The 24,113-nt window shown below is 33.6% G+C and overlaps 1 protein-coding gene and 1 long non-coding RNA gene across 7 annotated transcripts in view; one reads left to right on the top strand and one right to left on the bottom strand.

Moving 5' to 3' along the window:
* Positions 1-24,113, bottom strand: part of LOC135831213 (mucin-5AC-like) — a 407,292-nt gene that overhangs the window by 278,880 nt on the left and 104,299 nt on the right. For 2 of the 6 annotated variants that reach the window (XM_065343533.1, XM_065343532.1), the window contains exon 1: positions 15,991-16,009. The exons of the other annotated variants lie outside the window; for them this stretch is intronic. The gene's annotated coding sequence lies outside the window, so the exon portion shown is untranslated. Of the gene's footprint in view, positions 1-15,990; positions 16,010-24,113 lie in introns of those variants that run through there. 6 annotated transcript variants of the gene reach the window in all.
* LOC135831216 (uncharacterized) overlaps positions 1-24,113 on the top strand; it is a 256,152-nt gene that overhangs the window by 133,813 nt on the left and 98,226 nt on the right. Inside the window, exon 4 of the long non-coding RNA XR_010556163.1 lies at positions 6,356-6,460. This is a non-coding gene — a long non-coding RNA (uncharacterized LOC135831216). The remainder of the gene's footprint in view (positions 1-6,355; positions 6,461-24,113) is intronic.

Below are 24,113 nucleotides of genomic sequence, written 5' to 3'. Positions count from 1 at the left end.
TTCGATATTCGTCTGCGATGCATTATCAACGAAACATTATAGTTGAAAATTTCTCCGCTAAATTGGAAAATACGACGCTCTGTACACGTATGTATGTAATACGATTATCACGATCACCCCACCTAAAAGGATTTTTTCTCCCCTGTTTGAAAAAGTTGCATTATCAGTTTCAAATAATTTTCTGGCTCAATCCGTTTGTCAACAGGAAAGCTCCTTTGTCAATATTTACCAACGTTACCGTTATATAGAGTTTCCTGACGTCAGAAAAATTTTTATGATATTACTTCCTGTCGTTACTACACCACACCTCATCTCTCCAACTACACTACTAAAATAAGAGTACCTATACACGAGAAACTGTTGCCGATGTCGTTTTTCTAAAACTAGCTAAACGTTTCACTTGTGATTTCGATATACACGTACATTTAAACCACATGAGTAGGAAAGTGACGAGTTGTAAGAAACACCATCCAGGTGGAGACGTTGAAAGTTACGTTGTTTTTTCGTTTTATTTTTATTGTGTGACGAGTGTGACTGTGAAATTCGACTTCGATTTCACTTTTACCATGTTCGTTTGTGAAACGCGATTGAAAAGTAGTGTTGTACATATTTGGTTAAGATTGCTCGAAAATTGAAGCCTTTAACTTTATTCTGAAATGTATACGCTCGCGAGTTCGCGACGAAAAGCTGCTAGCTGAAGATTTACCTAGCCAAAAATGTACGCACTTATACCGCCTACACTCGTTTTTCAACGAGATACTTTGTATTGGAAAAAATTATTAGGTTTTCAAAGAAAATGAAATTTCGATTCGAATAAGACGACGGATTGGAATCGATGTGTATTTTTGTTCTGTTATTTTTTCCAATGCAAAATTGTTTGAATTAGTGTGTTGTTTGGTTTTTCATTCGGAGAAATTTCGCTCCAAGGTGAAAAAATTTTACATCTGAGATGAAGTTTCGATTTTTATGGTTCCATTCCTTGAACTTTCTAGATTTTATGAGATATTTTCTAAAATTTTCCTTCGCAGTTTAAAAAAAAAGTGTCGCGAGCCTCTCAAAAGCTCTGAAAAAATTTTAAAATTAAATTGAAGAAAAATCGATGAAAATTATTCGAAAATTTACTGCATTTCTTTGTCAACATTTTTGTAAGTAACCTCCTTTCCAAGAAAAGTACCCATTGGCGAACTACATATCTGTATGGCCTCCTACATAAATGAATGCAGTTCAACCATGTTAATAAAATTGCTTAATCAGTTTGCCGTAAATATGAACTGAAATTACGTGAATGTATTGTACAGTGAAAACTATTTCACGATAACTCGAATCGAAAAAATGAACTTGGTCTTTCATAGCTCTCTTTAGTGATCTATCATAGTGACTGTTTACAAATTTGAAAAAAATCACAGTGAAAACTTGTTTTCAATAAAAATGAGACTTTGACCTTCCCCCCTTCTTCATCTGACCATAAACTTGAAAAAGTAGATGTGAAGTTAGATATCGAGTATAACTAATATTGATAGCAATAATTTGAGGTCGATGAGCATATGATGCATTTTTTTGAACTACACGTAATTTTAAACTTCATAGAAATTTAAGTATATTTTAGAGTAACTCTTTGACCGGGGGGGGGGGGGTGGATTGGTTGATTCAGATACTCGTATATCAGAACGAAAAAATTGAAACCAACTTTCGAACTCTAAAATCAGGTTTTAAAATTGATGTGGCACTTGATTTTTACATACCTATTTTATTACCTATGTGAATTTTGATCAAAATTTAGAGCTCTTGTGCCTCTCGTCTCAGGGCTGCTGAAATCCTATTATTGGTAATTTTTTCCTTTAAAAGAGAGTAAAGAGTACGTCCAGGTATAATCATAGGTACCTATGGTCAGTTTTTCGGTTTTAAATTCATTCTTTAAAAAAGACGTAGGGTAGGTCCAAGAGTATATCATGTCGAGCTGTTTGTGATACAGGAAACAATGCAACGTTGCCCTTAATACTTGATATGTGATACTTCACCAAAGCTCAGTATTACGTTTGTATTCGCGTAATAATATATAATATGACGTATAGATGCGATACTATACCTTACCTACATATTATATGTACACACAAATATAAGGTCTAACTACCTACCTATGTAGAATGATGTTTGTATTTCATTAGAACAATTACACAAATATGAGGTGGTGAAGATACAAACGGCGGACGAATATATTATTGAATCGATATTGAAAAGATACACTAATTCTGTAGGTCTATGTGTTTGTGTATGAGAGTTTAATGGTGGTATGATTTCATATTTGGCTCTTTAAAACCATAACCAGCCCTTTTGAATAATGAATCAATGTGTTTGCTTCAAAGTAAATTTTAATTAGCCATTAGTTTGTGGGTACAATGAAATACTAAATATGCCTATAGTTGTATTTTTCTCTGTTAAAATTTATAAAAATACTCATATTACGCAAAGGAAACTTGTATCAATTCGATTACACCAATTTTTTTGTTCCTTGTTGTTTCCAAATCAAACATCTCGTTCCTGTTCCTAGTTCTCGTGCTCCATAGCATAAGCGTTCCCATTCCCATTTTTGTTCTCAACCCAAATTCCAAATTTCCGTTCTTGCTCGTGTTCCAAACTCAGTTCTCATTCCCAATAATATCAGGATCCTCCTTCTTACAAAATGGTGCTGAATCTGTCCTTCACACCTAGTTCTTCCAGTATTGACCTGTTCATTCTTTTCTTGGTCCATGAGATTCTGAGCATTTGTCTATAGCGGTACATTTCAAATGCATCTATTCGGCTCTGATCTGTTTTCTTCACTGTCCATGTTTCCTAGGAATATTGAGAATATGAGTGTTTTTACAATCTTTAATTTATTTGTTCTCTTGATGATTCCATGGCTTTTCCAGATTTGATTGAGTTTTCCTACTGCTGTTTTTGCAATCAATTCGTATCTTCTTATCTCATCTTCTGAACCACCTTTGTTGGTTATTAGGGGACCCTAGATTGTCAACCGCATATAGGGAACCCTGCCCTATGACGGTGCATTTCCTAAGAAGACGCACAGTGGGCTGTGAGCACCCTCAAAACGCCTGTAATTCAAAAACTCACAATGAATCCTAAAACAATGGTACAATAATATCCTCCCTTATGTTTTTGGGGTCGCAGAATACGAATTTGACAATATTTTTTTTGTAGGGGTGAGGGGTGAGGGGGTGAAGGGGGTGAAAACGGTGAAAAATTCAAAATTTGACCATAATGATGTGTGATATGTCAAAATGTACGTTTTCGAAGGTGAAGGAAGGGTGAAGGGTGGGGGATGAAGAATTTTATGTTGGGGAGCCGTCAAAGTCCCAGTAAGAAACATTTAAACAAGATTTTTCGCTACAATTGACTGTGGAGGTCGTTGGGTCACTTTCGGTCAAAAATGGCAATTGACACCTTGAAATACACTATCTCAAGTATTATCAGCCACTGGCATTTCCCGTGCATCTACGTGAGAAAATTTTTTCTATTCCAATTTATGCAGCCAAGTAGGCAAAAAACGGAGTTTTAAGATGAATTTTATCTCTATAATCACTTTATAAAAACTAAAATCCAGTAAATTGATGAAAAGAACTTACTTTCAGTTGAATTATTCATACTTGGTACATTTCGACACATCCCTCATCATTATAGTCAAATTTTGAATTTCTCACCGTTTTCACCCCTTCATCCCCCACCATTCACCCCTACGAAAAAAATATTGTCAGATTCGTATTCTGCCGACCCTAAAAACATAAGGGAGGATATTATTGTACCATTGTTTTAGGATTCATTGTAAGTTTTTGAATTACAGGCGTTTTGAGGGTGCTCACAGCCCACTGTGAGACGGTGCAATTCAAATTTCTGGCAACGCTGATGTAAAAACAACTGCACCCTGTCTTTGTGCTTCACATCTTCGACTTTACAATTGGTCATCACCAAAAAGCCTTTCAAAACCTCTGACTATTGGGAAAAGTTCCATTTCGGTAAATATCGCGGTTATCGAATAATCGAATAATCCACTGCTGAAATGGATGATATTTTAAGTTCACTGAAAACTTTGACAGCCCCTATTAGTAGCCTTTAAAAAGGGACTGGAGGGCTGCAATTTGCGCCATTGGTCATCCTTTCGGAAAATCTTTCCACAGGAAAAATTTAAAAAAAAAACGCCGACCCTTCTTACCACTTCTTGGTTGAATTGACGGGGAATGCCCCATAAGTATCAGTACAGGGAAAGATACAAGGGAAAACAACGATAAGAAGAACACGTTCAGAGCTAATAGCAGCTAACTCACCAGTAAACTCACTTTATTATAAATCCTTGAAAGACATAATTATGAGATTGGAAAAGCTGGATCTGTGCAGTATGAGTATTCTAATAATTTTAATGTAGGTAGGTATTCTGTGCAAAAAGACCAAAAAAAAGAGAAACCATCACTGCTCATAGATGCCAGAAAACGTAAATGATTCATGGGCAAAAGTCACATTTCAATGAGCCGTATACCTTTTTACGTTAGATTTATACATAAACATTATACCCAATCTGACAGGTAAATTATTTTTTAAAGAAAAATATATACCTATCTACTTAGAATTCAATTTTTCTCCGTTGAAAAAACTCTGGTGTTATAGTCCTTTCAATTTTCCAGCACGTTGCAACATACGCCGTTAAACACTAGATTAGCGCAGTGCTTACTAAATCCTGCCCTGTATTGGAAAGCTTTTGAAAAACAAAAACAAAGCAACGTCATAGGAAAGTAGATTTTTGTAGTTTTTTTTGCTTTGTGTTTATATTTGTTTCTGGGTATTTTTATTATTTTTTTTACTTTTTCATGGCCGAATGGAACCGTTTTGATTAAAATTCAAAGAAATGTGATTGTTATGTGAATTGGTACTTCTTACCGGATTTTACAGATAGGCATTTCAAAACAGAACGACTTTGAAACTGGTTTGATCTTTTTTGGGATAAACATTTCAATTTTATTGGTTCGATTAAATTTTAAAAATGCATTTGAAAAATCTCTGTAGGGGTTTCTAATATTTTAAATGGCGCTGGATGGTAAAAACACAACACATTACGTGGTAAAAACTAGGTCTACGTATACAACTACCTCAGTTTTTATTTTCAATTTACGAGTAGATTCCTTTCAAGCATTTTTATCGCGCAATAAACGTCAAAAAAAATTCACAAAAAATTGCAATTTTTCCGGACATAAATGAAAAAAATTTCAAATTAAGCGTATAAAAAACGTCAGGTAGTTTAATTCCTCAAAATACCCAAACGTTTATGTAATCGTTAGTTATAGCACAGTTGAAGCGAAAAAAAAACGCGTGTGTATAGTTTTCGTGCGACGATTTTATGAAAATACCGCCGAGAGCTGGTCGCTTCCCACTTACGAATGAAAAATGACAAGGAAACAATTTATCACGATAAATTTCACAGACGTTATGTAATTTCTATTCGTTGACGAAATGAAATGTATATTCAACAAGTTGGTTTCTATTTTTTAACGAAAAAAATTGAAATTTGTCGACCTTTTTCGCTCGTTGTGTAGGCTGCTGATATTTGAAGGTGGAAAAAAACGAAAGAAAAACTTTAGGAAACCAATATCTACCTCAAAATCGATTGAGAACAGGTCTTTAGTCTTGCTAGCTACAACATTTTCAACGCAAGATTAAATTTGGTTTCGCACCATAAAGCAATTTTCAATAGCGAAAAACATTTAAAGATGTTAATATAATCTTTTTATAGACCAATAAGTTTCGCTAACGTTGAAACAATAAAAGCGTCGAGCTTTTGCGCAGAGATACCGAGATTTTGAAAAATATCTCGTCATAGGTGGTACATTATTTCCAGACATAAATTTCACGCAGACGGGAATTTTTTCATAAATAATAATTACGTTGATCTAGTTGAGTGAATTTGAATCGTTATAAATTACAGTATTCGTTCCAAACGCCTGAAAGGTTTCATACCTTATCGCAGCAGCGTTGTTGTACGGTATGGAACAACCAGGTACTCGTAAATTTATGATGAGGTTATCGTGCAAAAAGTTCATGAGAGTGTAAAGTGGGTACCTACACGTAGGTAGCTGGGTAGGTAGCTATGATGTTAATTTTTCCCCTTGGATTTTTATTTGGAGTTGGTATCATATTTACAGCTGTTTAAATCGCGCGAAACTATGATAGGTAGTTTTAAAAATTCAAGTAGGATTGGTTCTTGCGTGTGAAATGCGTTCTTGAGATTAAGTTTTGATAGTTCATATTTGTAGAATCATCTAATTTCGTTGCCTGCAAAAATTTTCTATATTTTTCTTATCTGTATTTTCAGGTGAGCCGAGTTTGGAGAATGACATCATCGATTTTCTGTTTGGGAATGAAGACTTATTTCGGATCGCAGCTGAATATCTTGCAGTGTTATTTGAAGATTGAAAAGGTAAGTAAATTGATATACATATCTACTAGAATTTCTTGCTTATGGTTTTAAACAAAGAGTTAGTTAATAATTTAGCATTTCGATTAAATTTAGGTACTTGGTGCAAAAAAATAAATAAAAACCGAAAAAAAAAAATGTTAATCAAAATCAATAAGAAAACTCAATCGGGGCTTTGGCAGTTTTAACAAAAAATCAGGACTTTTGAGCAATTACGAGTATAATAATTAATTAGTAGGTAGTTTACCCAGTGAGATTGAAAATTTATATTTTCATTCGAAAACTTATCAAAAAATCCAATTTTTCCAACTAGATGCTCATTTTCCAACTCATTACTTAAATTTTCAGCATTAGAGGTAGACTGCTCCTAGCCCCCTTCCCCTCTAATCAGGCGGTCTTGTTCCATTCAGAGAGAGAGGGGGGAACCTCGAGTGATTCCTTTTCTACATACAGGTTAGTGCCTAAAATATTCGGTTTAGATTTAGCTTCATTGTTTTACATTAAGTGTTTGCGTAATTTTAAAGATCGATCAAAATTAGTGATTCTGAAAACTCGATTCTTCCTCTCTCAGAATCACAATTCACTTTCGGCCGTTTGTGTTTTGAACATGGAGAAAAATGATTATTCGTAAAACAAGTCAAAAATAGATGTTCCAAAAATATTCAGTTTTACCTAGATAATAAATAAACGAATAAAAAACAAACACATCTCTAAGATTTAAAAAAATTTTAAAAATCAACCCAGTTTAGTAATACAAGTAATTAAACTTGATATTTTGTGGCATAACCATTCGATTTAATTACCACATTCAACCTTTTTGGCATAATCAAGATGACTTTTTAAAATAATCAGGGGACAAAGTTTCCCATTCTTCTTTTAATTGTTTTTTCAACTCTGAAATGGAGAAACCCGGTGATGAATGTATTTTTTGGCCTAATTCATCCCAAACATTCTCGATTGGATTCAGTTCAAATCCTGTGATTGGGTGGGGGTGTGCATGTTTCTGCATGGTGGGGAGGAGATGACCTTGAAGAATACAAAGACATTGCTGGCTATTCATATTACCTTTGATGGAGACTGATTACTGTAGTCCAGATGCTATAATAATGTACTCGTACAATCCCATACCATGTCACCTGCACTGCGCTTTTCTCCATACAATTTGACAACCATCTGATCCAAATACATTGTATTTACTTTCATTGCAAAATATAACATCATTCCAGTAATTTTCAGGTTGGTTATTGTACTCTCATCACAAAATTTACTTGTTTTGATTCTTATCATTTATAAAAAGGTTCCTTCGTGCTTATTCTACTGTTCTATCCGTAGGTAGGTAATTATGTAAGGTTCTTCAAACAGTCATTGGCAAAATTTATTTTGAAATCACTTGATTTCGCAGTTGACAGTCCCAATAGATAGCGCTGCTACGAGCAGTGAAACTAGGATAACATTTTTCATTACATGTATTCTTATGGGAGATTTGCGATTTTCAAAAATTAATTAAAAATCGTGTAATTATTGTAGGAGTGTAATTTTTACATCAAATGAATGTTTAATTCTTCTACTTTTTGAGAAAATTGATTACAATTTCTTAAACATTGTTTTTCTTGTGAAAAAATTGCTTTGCACTTCCTATGTTTTTCAGCATTTCAGGATACAATAAACAATGCAAATACGTTGTAAATGCGGTGCAATTTTTTTGCAAGAAAAACCATGTTTAAGAGATTGTAATAAATTTTCTCAAAAAGTAGAAGAATTAAACATTCATTTGAAGTAAAAATTACACTCCTACGATAATTACACGATTTTTAATTAATTTTTGAAAATCGCAAATCTCCCATAAGAATACATGTAACGAAAAATTATATCCTAGTTTCGTTGTAGTTCTGTTTCGACCGCTAGATGGCGACTACTTTGCTGTCAAGTGCGAATTGACTTCTGTTGTCAGAATCACTATTCACTTTTGGCTGTTCGTGTTTTCAACCTGGAGAAAAATGAATACAGTCGGCCCCGCTTATTATGGATCCGCTTAATAAAATCACCCGTTTAATGCAATCAAATGGCTTGGTCCCGATTTTTTGTACCTAAATACACAGAAAATCACTCGTTTAATGTAATCAAACTCCCCGCTTAGCAGAATCATTTTGTGAAAATATTGAGGTATTTTTGGGAAAATTGATTGTTTTTTCATACTTTAAATCAAAAATTTTGGAATTTTTCACTTATTATTCTCTTATTTTTAAATTTTGATTTCTAACAACTTTCTCTCTAGTGATGATAAAGGGAAAAAGGTCTGAACATTTGAAAATTTGAAAAATATATATGTTATGTTCCTAAATTGCGAATTTGGGAGTACCTATCGTAATTTTAATCCATCTTTTTAGTATGAATGTACATTGTGAAGTTGTAGTAAATTTTTTTATGTGAAAATTGTGTTTTTTCAAAAGTTCGCTTTATAAAATCACCCGCTTAATAAAATCAATTTGCCTCGGACAAATGCAACCATAATAAGCGGGGCCGACTGTATTTGTAAAACACAACAGAAATGTGTGTTACAAAAATATTCGGTTAAAATGTAAACAGTCACTTTTTGGGCTTTTTGGGGAAACAAGTCTGAACTTGTAACGACTTTTTTGTATTATTACTGACTACTGTGTATTGTTTTATGAAAGTTCTGAACTGTTTTAACCAAGTTTTGATCATTTCAAGTCAACATGGGCCAAAAAGGCAAAAACACTTCAATACATAGAAATCTGAAAAAGTGTAATTTCTCAGTTTCAAAGAGGTAAACTATACAAAGAAATAGCTAATAACTTGGAAATACCTGAGAGTACAGTTGGTGATATTGTTAGAAAATACAAAAGTGAAAACAAAGAGTACCTTCTATGCCACAAACAGGCAGACAGGAAGTTCTGAGCATATGTGATGAGCAAGTAATCATCCAAAAAATAAAAAATCAAGTGCTGCAAAGTTGGAGGGGAAGAATTGAGCTTTTAGAATCACTAATTACTTTTATTTATTTTATTTTATTTGAAATTATACTCAGTTCAACCTTTTAGGTTGTTTTGTGAGTTCAAAAATACATGATAATTTAACTATAAATTTATACAATTTTGTAAGCTAAAAGATAATGTGCCAGATTTTTCAGAGAAAGGAGATTTTGGTCGATCTTTAAAACTACGCAAGCATGTAACAAAAACAATGGAGCTAAACCTAAACTGAATATTTTCGGTACCAACAGAACAAGTGTAAGAAGTATAGAAACCTGAAGTTTGATACTTGATGTGCCAAATTGATTAATTGTGATTTAAATTCTGAATCTTTTAGTACATTTTTTAATTTTCCTGGTTTCAAAAAATCTGTTGAAATTTAAAATTTCCAAAATAAAATGCAAAATGTATTTCTTGATCAAATAGCGAGAAATTTGGAATGTAAGAGATTTCTGGTTCGACTTCCCCTGATTTTTCTCTATTTTTCTAGCTTTTTAACACTGAAAATTTATTTTGTAATTTTGAAAATTACTCCTTCACCTTCAGTCATGCGTTGACAAATATTTAATTTTTAAAAGATATTTCTCACCTATACCTACTTATTTCTCACATTTTTACCATTTTTTCAGCACTTTTCGTTTCAACTATCCCTCTTGTTAGGTATCCTGAAACCTGGAATTTTCCTGAAACTTTCCCTTTTCACTATCGAGCCTTTGTATTTTAATTAACTTTAGTTCATTTTCTGTATCATTAATATTTTCAATCCTGGTCCTTTAAAATAGCACCAAACGTCGACGAAAGAATTACGTGCCATATTTAAGATTTTTATAAGTACCTTCTATATAAACAGTCGCAGCGCGAGTATGAAAGTTGAAACTACTGGGTATACGTATAGAGATAGACGTACTACAATATAACAACATTAGTAAAACATTTATTAGAAAATTTTATGGAAATGATGCATCGTTGGGGGTTTTGAATGTCATAAAATGAACGGCCGAGAAAAGAACTGTTAATATGAAAATAATAGGGCAACTGCTGTACCGCCGCAACGCCGGAGCACTCTGCCACACCCAACTGTCTACGTGTCCCGAATTCTAGAATAATAAAATGTCCCTTTTCGTCATAAAAAGACAAAACATTTTCTTCACTTTTTTTAAGGACCTTCAAATATCCTTTCAGTAAAATTCGCAAGATGCGGCTTCCAATTCCGGTCACGTTCTTTTACTGAATTACTTATTACAGAATAAAAATTTTCAATACAATATGTTATTCAGAGGCGAGCATCTTCTTGTGTACTACACTGTACACTATAAAGCAGAAGAAGAAAGAGACGATAGGGGGCGAAAAAAAAACGATAAAATAGCGTCACCCTGGAAAAAGGCAGGCGTACGCAAGCAGTGCTTTTGCTTCTCTCTGTTTGAGCTAATTTATAAACGCGTTAACGGTGTTTACACTTTTTTAAAGGGAATTAATAATACGAAGATGGCTCGAAAATATGATGAAATTAAAGCTCCAGCTCGATCGTGGACGAATCTGCTGCCTTCTCGTATATTCCAGCCGCGCGCTGTTGTCTTGGGCTTCTTTATTTTCTTCTCTTCTCGCGCTCTTCGCTGTGTTATTTTATACACATAGATGAAATTCGCTTCCACACAGAGGCAACCTGTTGCCTTGCTCAAGTGTCGTACAACGCACTTGAAAATAATTGCGGCAAGACGAGTGCTAACAAGAATTTTAATGAACGTTGGAAACACCGCGTCGTTGTTTTAGTGATAGACGACGACGTTTTATGAGAAGAAAAAGCGTATAATGAAAAAATTTCATCTTCGTTTGCGTATTGTTAAACGAAGTAAATGGTAATGGAGACTTTTTACGTATTCATCGAGCTAATTATTTCACCATGCAGTATCTACCCAGTACCTACCTACTCTACATACCTATCTACCTACGTTAGACATGTATCTACCGTATAGACGATTGTTTTTCATGTGTTTTCCTTCTTAATTAGTAGGTACGACGAAACGATGAGAAATTTAATTACGATTTTCTTCGTTTGAAGAAGTTTGCTGCTATAGAATTCAATTAAGCGCCTTGTGAAATGCTTCCGTATATATACTTATCTAGAAAAGTATCAACGGAATTATTTTTACCTATTGCTTGATATGAGTGTCAAAGACGAAAAAGATGCTAGCTTTTTTGAACATTATTGTTTGAAATTATTACGTCGTCGTTGGCTTTGAAATAATATGTTTAGCAAACTTTTCCTATTACTGAACTTGAATGAAGTAGCTATAATCTTATCCGTATTAAAAATGACGTAATTCCCAAAGATACCTAAAAAATTAGCAAAGCGCTAGTAATTAGGAAGAAAAAAAACGTTCTTTTTTGAGTATTCGTAATGGGTGTCTTAGTGGCTCCATTAGGATTGAAAATTTATTCATTGGTCTAGTTTTACTGGTATAAGGACTAGGTAGTATGTAGGTACTTTCAAGAATTATTCTTAGCAATCTCCTGGAGCCCAAAAAATGGTCATTTTGGGTTAACTAACCACGCGGATTCGTATTCGGGACATTTATTACAACATTTTAAGAGTAGTCAAGCCGATAACTGTCTGGTGCTAAAAAATGGCTTTATCGATAGTCGATACCCCTCCTTTGACAAAGTTTTGCTTATTTCCAAAAAATGGAAACATTTTTGTGTGTACTTGCAGAATTGCTAATATTTTTGGACTTTTACCGAACGTACGTAAGATTGCAAACAATTTTACAAAAATTTGCCAAGTCTCACTTTTTTGCCAAAAGTTGTTGAAAAGGACTGCCTTCGGCCAAATTGGCATAGGTACCTACTTACCTAGCCTGTATCTCGAATTCAGCCAAAAATTAAAAAATCTTGTCATTTGTTTAAATTGCCATTAAGTCTGATTTTTTGCAAAAAACTTTCTTTTTTTCTTTTTTTTTTTGAAAGAAATTCCTAAAAGTTTCTCTTTACCTACATTCTGCCCAAAAGTCTTGTTTTTTTGCCAAGTTGCAAAATTTGTAGGATCATTCTTATAAGAAAAAACTGTAAGAAATCTTTTTTTCAAGTACATACTTATTGTAATTCCTGAAAAGTCCTGCTTTTTCGCCAAAATTACCAAAGGCTTGATTCTAAAGTTTTTAAGACCAAAAAAAACTAACACCTGGCATTAAACAGATGTTTTTTTTTTTACCTACCCCCTCGAAACACAAATTTTCAAAAGCGTTACCTCTCGCTTCGCTCTGGCCTGTTCGTTTTCTTATAACTTATAAGGTAACTATTTAAAGTCCTAAAAATCCGTGATTGAAGGTTCTAAAAATTTTAAAAAGAAGTAAAGATTTTTAAAAAGTAAAAAATCTGAACAAATTGTTCGTAATTGACCCAAAAAAATCCCAACAGCAAGGACTTTTTTTTTAAAATCTAGTGAATTTCTCCTGAAACAAATCTCCTCCCCTAGGTGATGAGCACCCCCATTTTTCTCTGTAAATACAACACCTACACAAAAAATAGTCATCACAAAATTGCTGTGCATAAAATTTCTGACAAAGGCATCGACCATATACATATAATGGACAAATAATAATTCAACGTTGAAAATAAGGCAAAATGTGACGGCTAGATTTTGGATGCAGAATACAGAAAACCTTCTGCTTATGCGCCAAACATGATGTTTATAGTGTCCTGATTGGTCAGGTGCTGGTGGAGAGAGATACAGCTCAGCATTGCAGTTGCTACACAGTCGACGTCACTCACAACACAACCAACTATGTACTTGACCAACATAAAGCTCTTTAATACAAGTATGGAAAAAGATTATGCTCTTAAGAAAGTCATAGCATTTTACATATGTGTTACTTACTGCGCATGGCAGGTTGGTGTCATCACGCGGTGGAGCAACCAATGGGGTGCAACGTTGTACAATGTGAACAGATTCGGTGTGTGCGCAGTACGTAAAAACTTAGGTAAAATGCTATGACTTTCTTAAGAGCATAATCTATTTCCATACTTGTATTAAAGAGCTTTAGACCAACACTAGTAAACTGGCGCATGTGCAGAACGTTTCCTGGATTCTGCATCCAAAATGTGGCCGTCATATAGTCCGATTTGAATTATTCGTCCATTATATATGGTCGATGGATAAAGACCTCTTTTTATTTTTAAAGTCTTCTTTACTCAGACAGTTTTGACATTCTTAAACTCTTTACGTAATTCGAGAATTTCTTTAAACAAATGCTCATGATGCACAGGTTTATTTCGAGAATTCTTCCAATTGTTGGCTTGCCAAAATTAACAGGTATTATTGAGCGCTTTAATCACATAATTTGAATCTTTGTAATGAAGAGGGTTAATTGGCCAATGTTTGTGACTTGATTGATTTCATCTTTGTCAATGGGCTCTTGGTCATTTAGCTGAATGATGATGTATGGACCAGTTTTCTTTTCATATAATTTACTGGGGGTCCTTTTAGCATACAATGATTGTGGATGATTGGCCATTAGAACCCAGTTTCCTTTTTGAAAAAATATCGTAGGTATGCAAAATAATAGGTAATAAATCTATATTTCTCAAAAGTTCAAGTGCATCTCGTGTCACTGTTTGAGTTGATTCCAGGACATTTCCCCGAATCGATCCCCCTGAATAGGTTCTTGCCCAACTGCCAAAATCCCGAATAATAAAATCCGGAATCAATTAGTATCCCGAATGAAATTTGTGCTGCTTTATGATCCCAAATTATTAATTCCCAAAATTAAAAATCCAGAATGCGGTAAAATCTTCAGTGGATTATAAATTTTTAATTTTTCTCTCTGTCATGAATAGGGCTAGGATTTTTAAGCGTTATCAAACACGTTTTAAGCGCTATATAAAAAAGCAATAAAGATGTAAGAAAAAAACAAAAAAAAGCGCCATCAAATCCTACCATGTTATATATCAAAATGAAGGTTTTTTCAAACCCAGCAAGATACCTCCCTTCAATATGTACAACTTGAACCAAAATGAACTAAAAGAAAAAAATAGGAAAACAGGGAAAAAATGAAACTAAAAATTAAAAAAAAAATAACAATAAAATAAAATTTGAAAAATTAAAACTGAATCTGTTATTTTTCAGTTTTTTGAACTGATCTTTTTTCAAAAATTATTATTTTTTTCAAAAATGTGCAAAAAGTTGATAAATTTTTGTGTTTTTGGAACTAATTGCTCCAATTTTACCAATTTTTCATCTAAAAAAGCAGTCACGACGAAAAAAAGCCCCAAAAAAACAAAATTTCTGCCTTTTTGGGCCAAAATAAGCATTTACAGCATTTATACCCAAAAAAAAGCAAAATAAAGCACTATCAACTTTCACCATTCGCCTCAGAATGCAATGAATTGTGAAGAAGATGTATTCATGCCATAGGTATAGGGTGTTGCTACAAAAAAAAAAGCATTATCATAAAAATCCTAGCCCTAGTCATGAAAAATGACGGATTTTTTTTCATCTTTTCCATCCACGCCAAGATTAATTTTGATCACATTCGAAAAATTTTGAAAAAAATTGAAAAATTGTGAAAAATTTGAGAAAAAAAGTCCTAGCAATTTTTAAACAAGAAAATCTCCTTTGAATGCATCATATTCAGAAGGGGTGGGGGGAGGAGTATGATAAAAATTGAAAATTTAGAATGATAAGGTGAAGGGGATGTGCGTTTTTCATCATAAGTTATGAACGACCCGAAAAATTGAAAAAATGCACTCAAATTTGAAAATTATTGAAGTTTTTAATGAATTTGTGATAACTAAAAAAAAATTTTTATAAAAATTCCATTAAGTAGTATGTATTATAAAAAACGAGAGAGCGTGACGAAACCCAAGAACATGGCTTTTCTCCAACTCATTTTTTTTCTAATTCTAATATAAATCTACCAGAGAAACCCGATGGGGAGAGGGGATGGAGTAAGAGGGTAACGTTGTCAGCTCAATCAATTATCAATGATCCAAAAAATCAACAAAAAAAACTACTCTTACCTAATTGTACAAAAAACTTTTAAAATTTTTGATACCTCTTTTATAATTAAGATGCTTAGATACATAGGTACGTACGTATTTTGTCAAACTTTTGTCATTCGAGGAAATGATGTTCGGGTATACTGAATCGGGAATAGTATATTATAACACAGTAGACGAAAGTGAATGATTTCTTGTTGAGTGCGAAGATTGGCGGAACGAGCCGAAGGCGAGTGGAGCCAACGCATTCCATCCCTAGGGATGGAAAGAGGAATTTTTTCAATCAAAGTAGGAAAAAGTGTATTTTCGCGGCGTGTAAACGGGAGTAAAATGCTACATTTTCGTAGTATGTATAATGAAAAATATTTTTCAGGTTTTCGGCAGGCGGAATTTTAGTTTTCAGGTTGATGGATTTAGAAAATTGGACGGTAACCGTTTGAGTTTATCTCAATTATTTCAAATCTAACAAAGTTTTCCTTCTCCTATGAAAAGTAGCTAAAATGTAGATTTTCTCATAAATCATGAATTCATGAGCAATTGACTTACTCAGCATACTGTTATTTTCTGTTTTGTCCATGATGAAAATATTTTACTCACCTGGAACAAAAAAACAAAATCAATATTGTCGATTAAAGGGAATGGCTATCAATTATCATACTCATAAAAAAAAGCATAATCTGTACATAGATATAGGTAAACACATGGTTGATGTTGGAGTGTCTAGTTATTTAGCTTCCTGGGAATGGTTTTGTGTCCATTCCCATTTCCCCCCGCATGAACATCTTAGCCCAGTCAAATGGCGAAAAGAAATGGGCGAACCCAAACATGATTGCGACCAGAGGGTTTTTTGGTGGATATTGTCTAGGATGGTGTGGTGAACAACATACTTAAGTCCCTGCCTCCATTCCTCGAGCTAGCTCCTCCACCCCACAGTGGATCAAAGCATCCTAAAATACGTTTTTTGTGGGAAAAAAACGTCTAAAATTATCAACATTTTATGATTTGAGACTTGGAACCTGTTCTAATTGATCAAATAAAGTCGAACTTGAGGAATGGGGTTCCTTTTTTTTGGAGGGGCATAATATGGTCCCCTCTAATGGATGAAAAGAGTCCAAAATCATACCATTGGTCAGTATACCTCCGTTGTGATCAACATATCGAAATTTCAGCTTCCTATAGGTCATTCCCATATCTTTCAAGGTAAAATAAGGGATTTTCCATGGTTGCAATTATGTGTGGGTTAAATTTTATTTTTTGACCGGGCTATATAGGTTTTTTCGTCACTGTCCGTTCGCAGTAATCTCTTCTTTTTTATCGTCACTGTTTTTAGCTCTTGAAAAAATCTATCTATGCTCTTTTTCTCCACATCTCCCTTACATGATGAAAACAGAACTACAAATTACAAATACAAAGAGTGGAAACTCATCAACCAAAGAAAAAGTCGACCTCCCCCCTTCCCCTCTTGTCTAATTTTAATCTTTAAAGTAATGTATATATACCAGTCGGTAATTGTTATTATTACGTTTACAATTTTAATTTCATGACAGCAATTCTCTTATGTAGTAAGGTTTCCTAGATACACACACAACATAGGTACCTACCTATAGAATAATCGCGGAAATTTTACTACTTTCTAACGTTTTGTAAACTAAACTCTAATCTCATTCTTTCAGGCGTAAAATTCAGTGACAAAACGAGCCTCGTGGGTATATGCCACTAAAGACATACAAAGTGTTGGTAAAAATGGCAACACAGAGACACAGGGAGCGAGAAATAAAGAGATGGAGAGAAGGTGAAAAGTCGCAGATAAAATGTTCAATTACCATATCTGCGAGGAGGTATAAAACTATAGATTCGAATGAATTGCGTTTAATTTCAGTGAAATTGAAAGTACCTACCAGAATGTGTATGCAAACTTTTAAAATTCGATGTGAGCATTTACGTACAGCTATAATGATAATCATACTCTTACGGATTCCTACATATTAGGAAAAAAAACTGATTTTAATAATTGAATATAAGATTATAGAGGGGTGGAAGAAGGTCAATTCATCATAAGCCTACAGTTTTCGCGATTTGAAACGATTAATAAAAAGTTTAAAATTAGATTTTCACTCGGTTCTACACAGTTTGAAACTTAGCTAGGTAGGTATATTATAACGACGTAATCTACCTACTTATCTACCTATCTACTGTATACTACTATATATAACCATAGGGAATCATATTAACTTGAATAGCGTCAAAAAGTTGTTATTGGATGAAATGGTATATATAGTATACGACTATACGTAGATGTATAGTTGATTTATATCGTAATGGTAATCTACAGAGATTAAGTAGTAATCTTGAACTTGATATTTTTACGATAAACATTTCGGAGTGATAATTTTTCTCAGCTTGCGCGTGCGAAACTCGCACCATTCTTTCTGATGTCCCTCGGGTACTTAGCTGAAGAAAAACGTTTATCAAAATCACGATAAATTATGTAGGTCGAAGTACCCTGCTACCTACTCGGTGAATTGTAAAATGTAGGTATAGGTACGTTTTGGAATATATTTTATATTACGACTTTATAAAAGCAAAAATAGATACTCGATATTCAAATATGTAGTTGGAATTTTTTTTTACGTCTTCGCAAAAGCAGATGTTCGGTAAAGGCTACCGTAGGCTTTGCGTATGTGCTGCTGCTGCTGGTGCTGCTGAAGAAGAAGAATGGGGAAATGGTCAGGATAACCCGTTACGGTTGAACGCGTACTATGCGAGCTTTTTGGGTACACAGTGAGAAATTTTAATTCCACGTTTGGTGGTTACAATTTGAAAATACCTAGTCGTATTTTCAAGTTTTTCGGGCTGACCCTTTTTCGGAATAATTTCCGTCTTTATATCGCGTCCGAAAGTTAAAGGTTTTCTAAACATTTAAACTTGGCCAGCTCGGTTTGACACTTGGCAACGGAAATCATGTGAATACTAAATCATGGAAATTGTGACAGTTTGTATTCGGTTTTTGGTTTTCTATCTATATTCGCCTCATCGTCGTTCGATTTGTTCTATACTCGTAAAACCAAATACCGCATCAATCTGCGAAGTTTAGCTGAACGTGAGGAGAAAAAAACTCGGCGCTGTTTGGAATCGTTAACTTTTTTTTTTATCGTATATTATCGTATCGGTATCTGCGGATGGTAAATTAACTCGTTTCAAAGTTGACGGTTCGTTGATGTAATTTTACTAATTGGAAATGATAAAGGGTAATTTTTTTCGTTCGTTTTGACGCCTCGTGATTTATGATTTTTTTTCCCCCGCTGTACTTTATCGACATGTATTTGTAGTCGAGCAGAAGCGGGCAGAGATAAAGGCTGAAGAGGTTCCTGGTTCCGTTTTTTTTCTCTCTCCTTCTTTCGACGTCGGAATTGTTTATTTAGGATTTGTACGAACCATTTGTCTGAAATGCAGTATTGATTCGGCTACGCTACGTTTCTAATAAGTGTACGAATGGAATTTCAAATTCATTGTGGTATCGAAACGGTTCGCAGAGTTTTTGAATAGCGCTCTTAAAGCGCAGTTCCTTTCGATTGAAGTTATAAAATATTTCTATGGCAGTGGCGATGGGAATGGCGATGGCGGTTGTGTCGGAATGGTTAAATTTTGTCAATTTCTACGCCTCTATGACTGCGGATTGGACTTGGTGTTATAGGTATTCGAAGCCTGAAAAATGCTTCGTTAAATGGCAGATACCTAACTATTCAGCAAGCCATCAGCGATTCACTGATTGCAAGAGACTTTTTGCATTCGCTTTTTGCCCATTGGATGCTTTAATTGCTTTAATGCGCAACAGTTGAATTTTTCATTTTTTTTTTCAAATGAAAAAAATTGGGAAGAAACTTGAAGAAACTCACAACCACAGCAAAAAAATGAAAAAGCTAAAAAGTAAAAATTAAAAAAAGGAAATGACTGAAATCAAAACTAATACAGATGAATATGCAATAAAAAAGGCCGACAGAAAGCTAAGAAATTGACAGCTTTTGGCTTTTCAGTCATACAGCTTTGGCTTTCAAAAATCCCCATAAATCGTCATGAGGTAAAAAAATGTGAACAATTTGGTAAATTGATGATAAGTATTATTAATACATAAATTGAGTCCTGTAAAATTTCTTCGTTTAACCCAAAATGGCATATTTTCATAGGTACCTGGGGTACTTATAGTTCCCTACTGTAGCTATAATTTCTTACTTTTTCAAAACGATTTCTTTACTTGTGCGCTCTTTTAATCCAGTATGCCTCTCTCCTCTTTCTGTGATTTGGAACGAACATTGTGCTTGATGTGTACTTAGGTTGTTTTCCATAAGCATTTTTGTTTGAAATTTTACTCGCAACATCTCTCAGGTATCTTTACTACGTGATGTAATCGCGTAGGATTTATAACAATAGCGATAGAGAAATCCGCCAAAAAAATGAAAAAACAAACCGACGACACAAGCTTAAAGGTGAAGATAACTGGTAGTGATACACTAATGAAAAAAGTTGAAAAAAATCGACTACAAAGCGCTAATACATTTTAATAGGTAATAAACAAAACCCCCGAAGCAAAGCTAAAGAAATGAGGAAGTGAAAACAAATCCTTTTTCCTTTTTTTTTTTTTCATTTTATCTTAAATAAATAAAAGTCAAGGAGAAACCAAGACTCGTAAGTCGTAGTCACGTTGCTATGATTGTGCAACAAATTAAAAAACAGTTGGAATAAAATTGTTTACTGATCAGTAAACCAAAAAAAAAAAACGGTATGGAGTCGGTGTCCCAAAAAAATGTGGCATCCATAGCATAAAGGAGTTTGTAAACGTCCGTTGAACTATAATTCGCAAAAAACGACTGAAATTCAAATATTCCTACGAAAATGTTTTTTGAAAGTTTTGAAAAATTTTGATATGATTATAATGGTTTTTGTATTAAAAAAAGTCCCACATTGAAAAACTTTTATTCAGTCTCTTTTTCTTAGAAACTAAACAATTTTGGTCTAAAAATTTAAATCCTCTTATCCACTCCTCAAAAGTGAAATATTTGAAAAACGACCTTCTAAAAATTCTGCTTTTCTCCTGCTTTGTCATGTTGTCCTGCTAGTTTGACAATTTTTTGGTACTTAGGTAGTAGGTACAGATTCGAAAAAAAAATCAGAAAATCTCCCTCCATTTCGAAAATATTGAAATGTTCGTGTAGATTTCAAGTTCGTTCGTGAAGGAGTCACTTATACGAATCCATTCGTTCGCGAATGATTCACCAAAAATTGATCAATTCCTTCCTTAATTCGCTAAAAATTGATTATTTCGTTAGCGAATGATTTGATTTATCAAAAAATTATCAAACTAGTTCGCGAATGATTCACCAACAATTGATCAATTCGTTCATGAACGATTCTTTAAAAGTTAATAATTTCGTTCGCGAATGATTCACTTAGAAACCAATGAATTTGTTCAATTGATTCACAAAAAATTAATCAATTCGTTCGTGAATGATTCACTATAAATTGATCATTTCGTTCGCGAATGATTCACCAAAAATTAATGAATTCCTTCCTTGATTCACAAAAAATTGATTATTTCGTTAGCGAATGAATCATCAATTGATCAATTCGTTCGTGAACGATTCACTAAAAATTGATAATTTCGTTCGCGAATGATTCACTTAGAAATCAATCAACTTGTTCAATTGATTCACAAAAAATTATTCAATTCGTTCGTAAACGATTATTCACTAAAAATTGATTATTTTATTCGCGAATGAATTGATTTACCAAAAAATTAACAAACTCGTTCGCGAACGATTCACTAAAAATTGATTATTTCGTTCGCGAATGAATTGATTTACCAAAAAATTAACAAACTGTTCGCGAATGATTTACCAACAATTAATCAATTCTTTCGTGAATGATTCACTAAAAATTGATTATTTCGTTCGCGAATGATTCACTAAAAATTGATTTTTTCGTTCACGAATGATTCATCAACAATTGATCCATTCGTTTGCGAATGATTCACCAAAAATTAATCAATTCGTTCGCGAATGATTCACTGCAAATTGATTATTTCGTTCGCGAATGAATTGATTCAACAAAAAATGATTCACTAAAAATTGATTATTTTGTTCGTGAATGATTCACCAAAAAATTATTCAACTCGTTCGCGAATGATTCACCAACAATTAATCAATTTGTTTGCGAATGATTCACTAACAATTTATTATTTCGTTTGCGAATGATTCACCTAGATATCAATGAATTTTTTTAATCGCCAATCGTTTGCGAATGATTCACTAACAATTTATTATTTCGTTTGCGAATGATTCACCTAGATATCAATGAATTTTTTTAATCTCCAATCGTTTGTGAATGATTCGATTCGATTCGATTCGCTTGAAAACAGATGAATTCCTATACAACAGTTTCACAAGAACCGAATCATGTAAAAGATTTTTATTTCAAGAATAGGTAACCGGTCTTCTCGCATATTTGCGTGAGTGATTTTTTCTTAGTATAAATTCTAAATCAAACATGAAAATTGATCATTATTATTCTCCTTTTTTTAGTTTTCTTAAATTGAAAAAAAAATCCCAAAATAAAAAAAATTTGGATGAAAGTAGCAAAAGTTTTGATATGTTTTCCTGAGTAACGAAAAAAATCTGAAGAAATGCTGTCGAGGAAATGTTCTGTTTTTGTTTTGTATGTTCCTACCTTGAATCAGGGAAAAGAAATTACCATCGGATAACTTTCCTTCTTATTAATCACCTATAATTTGTCTTTGACTGAAAACTGGAAAAGCAGAGTCAAAAATGTGTTTTTATGAAGTTTTAATTTTTTCACAAGCATACAGCTCACTTAACAGAACTAGTAAGTGTTCGAACCCTTAAACATTTTGCATTCGAACAGAACCAAAATCAAAAGAGCGTTCAAAAATATCCGGTCAGTCAGAATTTCGAGTCTTTGAGTCCATTTCTTGAATTTTCGAAAGTTTTCGTTAATCAAATTTGAACTGAAGATGGAAAAAAAAGTATCCAATAAAAATGTATCCAATTTATGTTGAACTAACAGCTAAAATTTGATATTCATGCTCTCTATTTATATACCTGAGTACATTTATGGTGGCCACGCACTACCAAATTTAGATGATTATGCCGATATTTTGTTGGTCCTACTACTTTTTCCCTTCACTTTTGGAATTTTTATGAGTTTTCACTCTACACGTGTCTAATGGAAATAAAATCTGAATTCGACGAATCACTTTTCAAATAAAGAAACCACATTGGTGGATTTTTCATACGACTACGCAGGTATCGAGTACCCAAGACATCTTCATCGATGTACCTACAAACGAAGGACGTGTAGAAATATAAAATGACTTCGAAATTCGAATCTTGACGATGGCGAAACAAAAAATAAAAAAAAAAGATTTTCATTTATTCGCCGACATGGTATACCTACTCGTATAGTTCGGTAGCATGGATTACAAAATGGAACAGCGGAAGTTGACCGTTTCATTTCGCCATCGAAAGAACAAACCGAGTCCAGTTATACCGTTGAAAGTTAAATTTTACCGCCGGATAACAAGAAGGAAAATATAATGTTATAATATAACCGCTCCGTACCAAATCAACTAGAAAATGAACCTTTCTACGGCGTATTGGTGACCAAGCTGACTTCAAAAATTGATCTCGCCTTTTTTTTTGCACTCGTTGTTATATTTTCACGAAACCAAACCATGTAATGTGGGTATTGGTGGACAAAAAAATTGGTCGGTTGAATTTTTCAAACTGCGGAGAAATTTTAACGATGGGAAATTTCCATAGGCCTAGAAATGCTTCGATGCTGGTATCGAATATGATGATGTTGAGGTAATTGCGTTTTGTCTCAGAGTTAGATAGGTACTGTGTTGTACGTACGATGAGACGAATATGTAGGTGAAGTGTACTCTCACAGTATACAAGCTTTATCTTTATTAATCCCGATTTAATCCCTGTGCCATGTTTAGAAAACAACATTATAGAGTATAATTTGCGACTTGTTATCACCAAAGGTAATAGTAAAGTGTCTAGTAGGTATATAAGAGCTGTTGTCGCGTCTTTTCATTTTGTATTGTTCGTATTGTATTCTAGGTGGTTTTACTGCAGGTCCATGTAATGAGCTAAAGTATTTTCAAAAGCGGAACAGTGGTGTTAATTTAAACGTTATATGAGGTAAAATTACGATCTCTCCCTTTGCAATTTGATATATTTTCACGATTGTGTACTCGACTATGTATTTTCTTGATGTTCCTGTGTGTTTTTATAGGTCTACGTAGACACCAAGTGTACCTTATACGTATACGTTTATTTGCCTTATTTATTCAATTTTTTACCCAATGCTTGTCAAAATAATATGTGAGTTGGTAATACAAAAGTTTTTTTTTCCGAATCGAATGTAAAGTTGATGAAAATGAAGATTAGTAAGTGTTTGTTTTACCTGCGGTTATGTTTACATTCGCGGTGTCGTTCAAAAAACATTTATATCAGGAATAAACTTCACGCAAGTAACTAAATGTTATATTTTCTGCGAAACATATCAAATTATTACTCGCGTAGGTAGGTACACTACCTACCTGTAAACTTATACACCGTGTTTTTTAATATTTTTTATTCGCGTAAAAT

This window comes from Planococcus citri, chromosome 1, assembly GCF_950023065.1.
Source record: "Planococcus citri chromosome 1, ihPlaCitr1.1, whole genome shotgun sequence".
Lineage (NCBI taxonomy): Eukaryota > Metazoa > Arthropoda > Insecta > Hemiptera > Pseudococcidae > Planococcus > Planococcus citri.
Note: the sequence above shows the minus strand (reverse complement) of the source record. Positions and strands in the feature narration are given on the sequence as shown.